Genomic DNA, 11126 nt, shown 5'->3' on the forward strand with positions numbered 1-11126 from the left:
TTCTCAGCAATAATACGGTTCCGAAAGTGACTTACAAAGATCAAGACAAATTGTGTAATTTAAATCGGAAGCTTGAGTCTCTTGAAGAGGGCAACATGCACCCAAAAAAAAGTTTAAATTTTGGATACTGGTGGAAATTTCTCCCAAGCATGATTGTTTCTAATGAATATCACTAGCTATAATTAACGAAACGACTTTGCCGAAATAATTAAAATCTTCTATTATTAAAACGTTATACTGAAATGATATTTCCGAAACGAAGGATCGTCAACTGTCTTAATTTCCAGCCAATTTATTAATTTATTTATTTCCCACTTCCCCGTAAACAGATCAGAACGGCCTTTACGACGGGTGTTTCAACTTTAACAACATCCATGCCCTGGATAGGGACCACCTACCCAGGCGGGATTCGAGCCCGCGACCTACGGATTGGCAGGCGAGGACATTACCCCACCGCCACCGAGGCCGACGAATCGGCTATCAACCGATTTATTTGTTATTGTAGTCCATTCATTCACATCAGACAAATGAAAATCGATATTCAGCTTATTAAAAACACTTGTCTGTTTCCACACTCTTTTATTTTCACCGACCATGGTTTCGGCAACTTGTGCCATTATCAAGGACCTGATAATGGCACAAGTTGCCGAAACCATTGTCGGTGAAAATAAAAGTGTGTGGAAACAGACAAGTGTTTTTAATAAGCTGAATATCAAAGATTTCCACCGTATCACGCCGGACAATGTATCTTTTATGACAATCGATATCCATTTATTAACCGTCAAAGCGAATAGTTTTTACCGTCCATTTTATACTTCAATGACCTTCAACCACCGTCGAAACTGGAAAATAACGAGGCCAACGCCTGACATCAACATTGAAAGTCACATTGGCATCACTGATGATCAAACATCGAAATTGGTCTACATTAACTGAAAATATCGACTAGTCCTGTGGAAACGCACAAATTACGTGAGGTGAAGAAAAGTGGTTTGTTTCGTTAAAAGTCTAGAAATACGTCCTTTGGTGAAACAAGTTTATTTAGGTCATTCTGATAAAATTAATTTTTTATTCAGTTACCACTGTGAAGATAAAATATGGTATTAATAAATGACCAATTGAATAAGTTACAATGAAATCCCCCACTTCTTTTTTACATACTTCATTTCATTTTTCATTATTAAAATACCAAAAGCAATTTATTCACAGTAGTTTCCTAAACAATTATCGAGAAATTTTACACATCATGATAGGGATCATATAACCACGATGCAGGGATAATATGTCCAGGAAAAAATGGCCTAAATCGCATCAAATGATTAATGGATGTCCCCTTGCCTAAGCCGTGAGCACGGTATTTCCAGAAATTGAAACGGGATGGCCACAAAAAAGTTAGCCATACAAGAAGAAATCTCGCTAGCGTGATCCGTTCTCTTTTGAGAAACACATAAGTCGGATATATAAATCGATAACGAATGATACGGGGAGAGAATTGTACAGGCACAGAAATAATGCACAGTATGCGACAGTCTCCACAAGCAGTCTAACCAGGACAACATGACCAAAGTCCTTACGACACTGAAGCATGAAATACGATGTATATATAGTAGGGATGTGCGAGCACTCAAAAATCAGGTCAAATAGAAAAACACGAGTAAAAAGTGCACAGGCATTATCATATTATTCTGATATTCACAAATAATATCTATCATGGCGGACACTCTACTACCTCCAGGAAAACGTGTCTACCTTTAATTTTCTTAACATGACAGCGTAATTCCTGCGATAGACTCTACAGTAACGCTCACCAGTAGACTCTACAGTACACGCCCACTTTGACCAAAACATTGACAATCTCATAAGGGTCAATGCTTACTATTTGGTGAAAGATTTCGTCATAACTCGTTAATACATTAAAATAAACTATGGAACACACACCGTAAACCTTTTTTTCTTACTTCATCTGTAGGCTTCGCTAAGTTATGACTCAAACATCTTTTCCCATACACAAATTATTATCAATCACCACGGTTACGTTCGACAACCAGCTCAGCTGAAAATAAAATTTTACGAGAGTAAACTAGTCATATACCTGAACTTATAATGGTATTTAATTTTATTATAGCCAACGGAAATCTAACAATTAAAGTAATAAAGTATATTTCCAAGGATATCCCCACCAGTAAAGTGGCTAACAGGACACAGAGTTTATACATTAATAGAAGTATCGCGAATGATGGGAAAAATCCTATGACAATCAACGGTGAAATACTAATGATTATGGTAGCATTTTTCACTTAATGTAGTTCATTTTCAGGACAAAACTTAGCCACCTCAAAATATTAGTCGGAGACTAGACCAAAAATTGTCAAACCAACATTGCGGAACTTTGGCCACGCTAAAAAACTCGGAAACAGGGCCTCCAGATATTTACAACCTCCTTGGTAAGTAGGTACCGACCTGAGGCCGACTTTCCTGACGATAATGTTGTAAGCATGGTAAGCTTACGAAATAATTTTGGATTTATCCTCGACAGAGAAAATCTCTAAAGTGTACCAAATTACCGTAGACAAAAGAGACAATCACAATCAAAAATCATATCGTTACCGCAATGACAGGGACAATATCGTTCTCAGCAGCCGGAGGGATACAAAATGCAGGGGATAAAAATTTAACGGATGAGACAGTCTCCAGAAAAACGACCACGAAAGAGGCAATTCATCATTTACAGGAAGGAGGGGACGCGATCCGAAGGCGAAACTTCAGGGCGGCATGAAAAATAAACAAAAAATGACCAGTACAAAACGCAAGAACGTTGGGGCAAACACCACACATTTTAACTGGCCCCGACAGTAAGACGGATCACCCTGAGGGATAGAATGAGTTGCTGGTAGTGGCCGTTCTTTCAAAAGAGTACCTCACTCATTCTGAAAATAAAAACTCGAGACGAAGCCGCTTACAAGTGTACAAGATCCTCGCACGGGAAGAAATGACAGAGCGGAGAGCACTAATGCATTGCCAATCCCCATATTGACCATCAACATTCCACCCACAGCTAAATTCCAGCCACATATTGGAGCCGTTGGATACTTTTTTTGCCATGTTTACGCTAAATCAATTTCTTCGCAAAACACGGTAGCAGTAAATTATGCATTCAAATATCGCTCAGTCAAATTTAATGGAAACACTACCGTACCATCGACCTACAACAACATGGACTTAAAAATTAAATGTTCGTTAAAAACTGTAAGATTAACGCATTGCCTAATAGGATATCGAAGTGAACGTCAAAGTGATTACAAACTATAATAGGTGAAAAATATTGGCATGTTCCAATTAAAAAAAGGGTTTAGACACGACTATTTTCATAAAACTATTGTGCCAACGGGGGTGTAACAGTAGAGTTCCACATTATTGAGAGGAAGCGTAGCGTACCTTGTTGCTTGATAAAATCTTTTACTAATAGCAGAATTGCAGCATTTCCCATCTTCTACAACATGAATTTACATATTCACAATCCGCAAAAAATGATTATAGTAAATCAAAAACTCATGCATTGAAGTAGCCGTCAAAGTATATAGAAAATAGGAACAGACATAAAATATACGCTCGCTTTTACGAATATTACAAATTTTCACGAAAATGAGTCATTTTGCGCAAATTTTTGAGGCGTTTGCATGACTTGTTACCATATATTATCTTTTTCAAATGGTGGAATTTTAAAGTATTAGCCAACTAAACTACAAAACGGATTTACATATACCATCATCCCTGTCTGAAAACTAACAGGATGTACCCTGTGCAGCAATAAATATTTCTATGACATTTACTGGTTACCCAGAGGAAATACCGCATTTTCCAAGGTCCTATCCAGTCCAAAACATAATCTTTTTTCGCTAATTATTGTCCATGGGGTATATTACGGGCCTCAGACATATATGTCACTTTAATCCCGAGTTTAACAGAAACCTGATCCTGAGATAACAGAAACTTATCTATACACGCAGTTACCCCAGTTGAATGAAGTACAATACACCGTCTACGAATTCTATAAAAAATCAGCTCAAATAGAAAAACACACACATAAAAAACGATACGACTTGACCAGGCCAACACGATAAGCTGTCACCAAAAGCTGCGGAACCTATTTCACCGCCGATAACGCAGCTGTTTAGAAATTAAGACATTCACTACTCAAAACCGATTCATTTTCTCCTACTGACCCTACCACATGAATGCAATAGCCATTTAACTACGCTGGTTTTCATATTTCGGGGCAATTATGGGTAATGAAAAAATGACAACGTCTACAGTTTTACAATCATTAATAAAGTACAATTTTGTGAACTGTAAGCGTCCCTATCTTTAGGTAAGCGTCCCAGAATGTTTGTACGATATACAGCATTTAAACTCACAATATTGAAAAGGGAACTTATACAGCTGAAAACACCTTTGCAATGTGTTTTGTTCAAATGAATTTTGAAACCTTCAGTCACTGACTCTAAATTGAAATTCAGACCTAGGTTAACTGAACGTAGTTTCTTCGAAATAAAATAACGTTAGGCTCCAGTTTGCCGCGATATACTCTGAAAATATTCAGAGGGACAAAGTAGTGTTTGTAGTGTAGTAGTGGAGGACAAAGAAAAATTCTCAAACACCACACTAAACCATTTTAATTCCACATGCAGCGCCACCGTTTGTTACGTCGTCACCAGAGAGGACCAATTGATGATTTTTTTATAAATCTACGCGCAATCTCTACTGTACAATATTACACCAACAGGGTAACGGTGAAAATTCATAATGATCACTAGAGAACCGATTAGGTAAAAGCAGATATGAGAGAGGGAAAGTGTGACCAATTTAAATGTGTGAAGTAATTAATTAAATGATTAGAATAATGGAACTGCAATAAGGAGTCCGATGTAGCTGTAGCAACTAATGTTCTTGTTCTAAGGATCAGATACAATACGAGACACAATATACCTTCATGAAATTCACGTAAAGATTAAAAAGTGCTAGATTAACAGACAGAAAAAATAATAAAGAAAGGCGAGTGAAAGGTGGAAAATATTACGCATCTGAAAAGATTGAAAAAATCTCATAGCGACAGTAAAACATGTGAAATCGTAAACTGGGTAAATATGCATAAAGGCTCTGAAAAATAGAGACCAAAATACACCGCGTTGTCTTCCTTCAGCGGAGGACACCTAATCTCGTTATACTTACATAACACACCATAAAAAGTACGACGATTAAGAAGCACTAAGATAAGAGTGATTACATAACGGTTGGTGACGCCGCTGACAGGTATTGTAAGGATTGACACTTAGGTATAAGTCAGCAGCTATTTTCAAAGCCGCAGATAACTAATCAGTAGTGGACATTAAATAAGAAACCAAGGAAGAGGTAAAATCGCCAATCCTTCATTTAGGTGTAAAAAACACGTAAAGTCGTCGTATTCTTCGCACAAAAATTCTGCGATATAATATCCTAGCTTCCACAAAGTCGAAATCGAAATCTTTCATCTGGACAGGGATCGTTCACTCAACGAATAAAGCTCGATTTCCAGTTGCTGGTCCTTGAGTGCAAAAGAAAATTTTGGCTAGCGCATTTAGTTACGAAAATTTCAAAACCAAAAACGGATGCAGCTTAAAATTACCATTAGGAGTTCACTCGAAATATAGTTTAACCTGTGCGTCCAAAATAGTGTATTCGTGCCAACATAATCCATCATAGGGAACCGAACATTTTCCAGGCTATAAGTTGTTTGTTTCAGGAGATAGATAATAGCAATAACAGCTACAAGCTGACTAAATTATTAGAGTGCGAATCATACACAGAGCAGAGATGGGAAATGCTTTCGGAAAAATCAGTAATAGAGGATTTTAATTGTGTCCAAATCCACTTTACGCAAAATCTAACGAGATACCGCCCAAGCCAAGGGGTGGAGAGAAGACAAGTTTCTAAGAAAAAGCCATGAACCATCAAGTACAAGGTAATAAAGGTAATAAAAAATGATGGCCCACAAGGTATTGCACCCTATTTTTTTCGAAATATATTCATTGCACATTATGAGAACTACACACACGAAAGAATAATGTTTCGACTACACACCCTATTATTCCACATAATCTTCGTCCCATTCCATGACCTTCCTCTATCGCGAAACAAGGTCGTGTTTGCCGTAATGGTACCAATATTTGTTCTGGTCCCCGACCGCTTTTAATCTTGGGAGTATCGCCGAACCGCCTTCTGATGCCCTCATCCTCTGAGCCCAGCGACTAACTGTACTCCTAATGACAGCAGATTGTCCATAGACTTTTCACAAACGTTTTTAAATATTCCCTACAGATTCTTTCTCTGTAGTGAGAAATTCAATGGCGGCAAGCAGCTTGCAACATAAATCACTAACAGACACCATTTTAAAACTATCACTCGCAGGAGCCAGAAATTTTGCGCAGACACCCATGAAACTTCAGATAGTGCATAAGTGATGTTTCGCATTCGTACCATTGTTGTCGGCTGGGAAAACAATATTTTTTATTGCCTAAATCGAAAGATTATTACTCCTGTAGTACGTGTTTCACGCTTTACATTTTTAAATGCCAATATATATTTTTCGCGATTAAATGAAAAGAGAAAATTTTCAAGCGCGCGGAAACGCGACGGCTCAGTATGAATGCTGGGAAATGCCCGAGTGACGTCTGGCTGCTGATGTGTGGGGCCACCTGGGTGCGAGGCTATAAACGCCGATACGATGCAGGCTGCTTGCTGCCGTTGCTGCCGCCGGCAGTACCGTGCTAGCAGGAAGCACTTGGCTTAAATACGGATTATTAATACCCTATCAAACGAAGGAAACTTTCCGACCTTAGGCAAGTTTAATAGTCTTAGATGATTATTATAGAGATGTTTCCCTGGGCTCTGTGCCTCATGCATGCATTGTTAATCTCAGACGATGTATAACTCCTGACTAATCGTATAGCATCTGGGCCCCTGTGACGTCACGTGGAGTGACATCAAATGGGCGCCAATCTAGCCTTTTTTAAATAAGATTAAAATTTGTGGATTTCTCCATTTTCCGGGTTATCGCCGCATTTCGTTGTCAGAGGTGACGACAGTTTCGCCAGGATTCCACCAGGCGTCTTCAGGTCGAAGTGGTGCTTTCAGTGTTTTTGCCGCATATATATAGCTCTATATATACGCGGCTATATACGCGGCTATATATACGCGGCTATATATATATAGCTATATACAGCTGTATACGCGGCAAAAACACCGAAAGCACCACTTCGACCTGAAGACGCCTGGTGGAATCCTGGCGAAACTGTCGTCACCTCTGACAACGAAATGCGGCGATAACCCCGAAAATGGAGAAATCCACAAATTCTGTACGCTACGGAAGACTCCGAGACAACAAGGTTAAAATTTACTATTAGCATTTGTTTAAACTGGAATTTCTAAAACCAAATAATTTGATGTTATGAATTCACTAATGGTGGGTAACGAATCGCAAGCAATGCCTTTCATTTTCTTTGATGAAGGAAACTACCCTAGTGTAGTTCATAACTTCCTGGGTGACCCTCATATGTAGCTGTGAAAAAATCTTAACCCAACAGTGGACAAGAAAATGAATAGTATTTGGACAAGGATGTGCAGTTCGCTCTATCCCCCGTAATTTTTATGTCTATATCGAGAAAACCGTCAAGTAAATCACATATAACTGGAGGTTAGGGTACCTAAATCCCATAGAACATGAAATATTAATGAAGTTAACAAATGAAGCAAAATGGAGTAATCTAAAAACTTGCATTCTAAACGCTGCTGCTCGCTAGCCTAAATTCATATGTTGATTTCGAAGGGCGCCCTCTTCTTTCCACTTCACCTTCACCGCTCTCAATTCTTCGTTAAAACATTCGCGGGTAGTTATTAACTTTTTGGCACTGTTGCCGCGGCAATGTTTGCGTCGCCCTCAAGTTACCCGACCAATGCTGGTCGCTTCATCAAGAGAATCAGAACCAGCATCGGTTGGGGCCACCCAAAAATTTGCGCGGCGACATAGTCCAAAAAGTTTTTAACTACCATGACGAGCACCCGCGAAAGTTTTAACGAAGAATTAAGAACGGAGAAGGTGAATTGGACTGATAAAAGGAAGATAGACGAAGTGCCACTCTTTGTGGGCGATGAGAGAAAGATTTTGAATGAGATAAGGAAAAGACAGAGTATTGAGCGAGTACTGAGCGGGGGGGGAGTTATTAAAAACCGCGCTGCAGGGAAGAATGCTTGATAGCCAGAGGGAAGGGAAGAAGAGAATAGGACTTATAGGCGGAAAGAATAAAAGGGAGTAAGCCGTATTTGATTCGAAGGGAGAAACACATGATGGGAGTGGAGACAGTCAGAGCTATTCTCTAACTTAACCGAAAGAATATTTCCATGTTTACATTTCCTCAAACGCATGAAACCTGATTCAAAATAAGGCATTACTTACCCTATAGTAGGGTTTATGATGCTTGAGAAAATGACAAACTAATTACGTAAAAATAATATACTTAATTAATTTCATCGTCACTCAACAATCATAGAACCACCAAACACCGTCTCACGGGGACCTGTTGCTGCAAGCCAAGCGGTCAAAATAGACACATACCTGAAAGGAAGAGAAAAAGGCAATGAAGTAGCTGTTAGCTAAAGTTTTATCACTATGAGTATTTAAAATACAAATTTTCAAGATACTCAAAATCACTAACTCCAATTTACCAACATAGGAAAAACGTCATGGGATAGATGAAATGCAATGTTAAAACCTGCAAATATCTAGATCAGGTATAGAATATTTAAAATTATGATTAGATACAGAAAAGAACAACAAAGCATTACATCGTGATTTTGTACATGAGAAAGAAAATTATAGTCTATATTATGGATTAAGAGTAATTTAATCGTAACCGCTAAAATAACGGCTCATCCACATCTACATACTACCCCGCGAGCCACCTAAAAGGCGTGTGGCAGAGGTTGTTAGAACAATAGCCGTTCAAATATAAACAGAAAATGCTGTAACAAAATTACGAACACCATTTATTAAAGTCCTTCATGGTACGGGGGAAAAGGGAATTTCCATATCTATTCGTTCGGAAAAATGTCTTCCTTAATTTATCGCTTCTGGTCGACCTGGAAATATAGTGGAGCTCTAAGATGATGTTCTCCGTGTCCTTCTTAAAGTTACGGTTAAATCTGACATTCAAAGAGCAAATGAAAGAAACAAAATCGAGATGCGTATAGTCAGGATTAAAGCAAGAATAAAATATTCAATTACATATCCCAAAATAAAATGAAAAGGAATTGTAAAAAGTTATCAAAAATCTGAACATAAATATAAATAACGTGACTCATTCTTTAAAATAGTTAAGTATTAGTGCCCAATGGTCAGTGAGGGATAAGACAATTTCGGAACAACCAATTTTTGGGCAGAAATTTTCATGCCTTTTGCTTGATTCATTGTGAACCCTACTTATACTCACGGCCTCGTGGCCTAACGGATAAGGCGTCGGACTTCGGATCCGAAGATTGCAGGTTCGAATCCTGCCGGGGTCGACTTTTTTTCTCCTCTCAATTTCTGTTGCAATGATTACCTTCGAGACGTAGTCCAAGTTCCAGACGTTTTTACCTTTTATTTATCAAATATACGTAAGCTTCTTAGCGTTCTTAAATTTTTGCAACGGGTTACTGAATGTATACAATCGTCAAGCTCATCGAATCAACGGCACTTTCGTCGCAGGTCCAAATTTCCATAAATATTTAATCCTATGTATTTATTTGAGCGTAATTTTGTAATAGGTAAATTAAAGACGGTTCACTAGCATGTACATACTACCCCGTGAGCCGCCTAAAAGGCGCGTGAAAGGGGTGTTAGGACACCAGCCGTTTAGCTATAAAAAGCAAATACTCCAACAAAATGTCAGCGAACTTGAATATCATCGGACATGCGTAGTTTTAATTCGTGAATAAGACAAATTGTTTATTCTTCCTCCTTTTTTTCTGCAGCATGTCGCACTTTTTTAATAAAGATGCAAAGACACTAAAATGTCCGACAAAAAAAGACACAAACAAATTAAAAAGTAATGTTATCTTATAACTTAAAATTTAAGTAAGTAAAAGGAAGTTCGATTCAACAACACCTTAATCATAAGTTTGAAGTCCATCCTCTGTAGCGAAAAAGGAGTATGGAATAGCAAATGAAATCGAATAGATTTGCTACGAGTGGAATTCTGCAATGAACCCGTTCGAGGTTGATTTACACGGGGCAAGCCATTGCGCAATCTGATGTACTTACAAAGGCGCAGTCAAAATTGCATAGCGTACAGGAGAGAATTGCTAGCACGCATGTGAGAATGTATTTATGCGCGATGACAAAATAGCCCCTATTCTAATTCCGAGGTCGCATCCTCGCATTTTCAATAAATCTTTTCAGTGCTAATCTGCGCAATGACGTGCAACGTGTAAAACGCCCATGAGACATAGGCAGTATAGGGGTATACTGAGCAATCTCCGATTGGTACAATTGGGATTCATAGGCAGAACAGTATATGTAGCCCTTTACTTATTTAAATTTCAACTCAGATAATCACTGCAGCTCCTAAAACCTTAATCCCAACAATAAATAAGGGGATAACAACGCATAACCGATTACACCTCACGGAATAGGCGTTAATGTCCCGCGAACTGACAACTAATATACTACCACCGGCCTTCAGAGCTGGACCGGATGAACACATGGTAACCAGGAACAACAGTTAACACTCCACGAGAAAGATAACTCGCAGAGATCGGTGCACGTTTAAAAGATCAAAATTATTGCCTTCCCTAAGTTGGCGAATAACAAAACCTGTATTTTCTGAAAACTGACTTACATTCTTCATTGCCTATTCGTCTAAAAACCACTTCGTCAAGATTTAAATACAATATGGAAGCGCTCCAGAAATACACGTTACCTAGATTCGCTTGTCGTCTTCCCAAATCAATGTGATACGTAAAAATTTCAATGGGGTTTTACTGGATGTTGCGAGGCGGCTAAGCAATCAATCATACTAAAAATAATGTAAAATCATGACATAAGCGATCAAAAT

General features: G+C 38.5%; 1 non-coding gene across 1 annotated transcript; it reads left to right on the plus strand.

The window, feature by feature from the left end:
- The first annotated feature begins 9521 nt into the window (after positions 1–9521).
- On the plus strand, positions 9522–9594 carry Trnar-ucg. Its single transcript has one exon. It is a non-coding gene; the product is annotated as a tRNA-Arg (tRNA).
- Positions 9595–11126: the final 1532 nt, after the last annotated feature.

This window comes from Ischnura elegans, chromosome 8 (assembly GCF_921293095.1).
Source record: "Ischnura elegans chromosome 8, ioIscEleg1.1, whole genome shotgun sequence".
NCBI classification, from domain to species: Eukaryota; Metazoa; Arthropoda; class Insecta; order Odonata; family Coenagrionidae; genus Ischnura; species Ischnura elegans.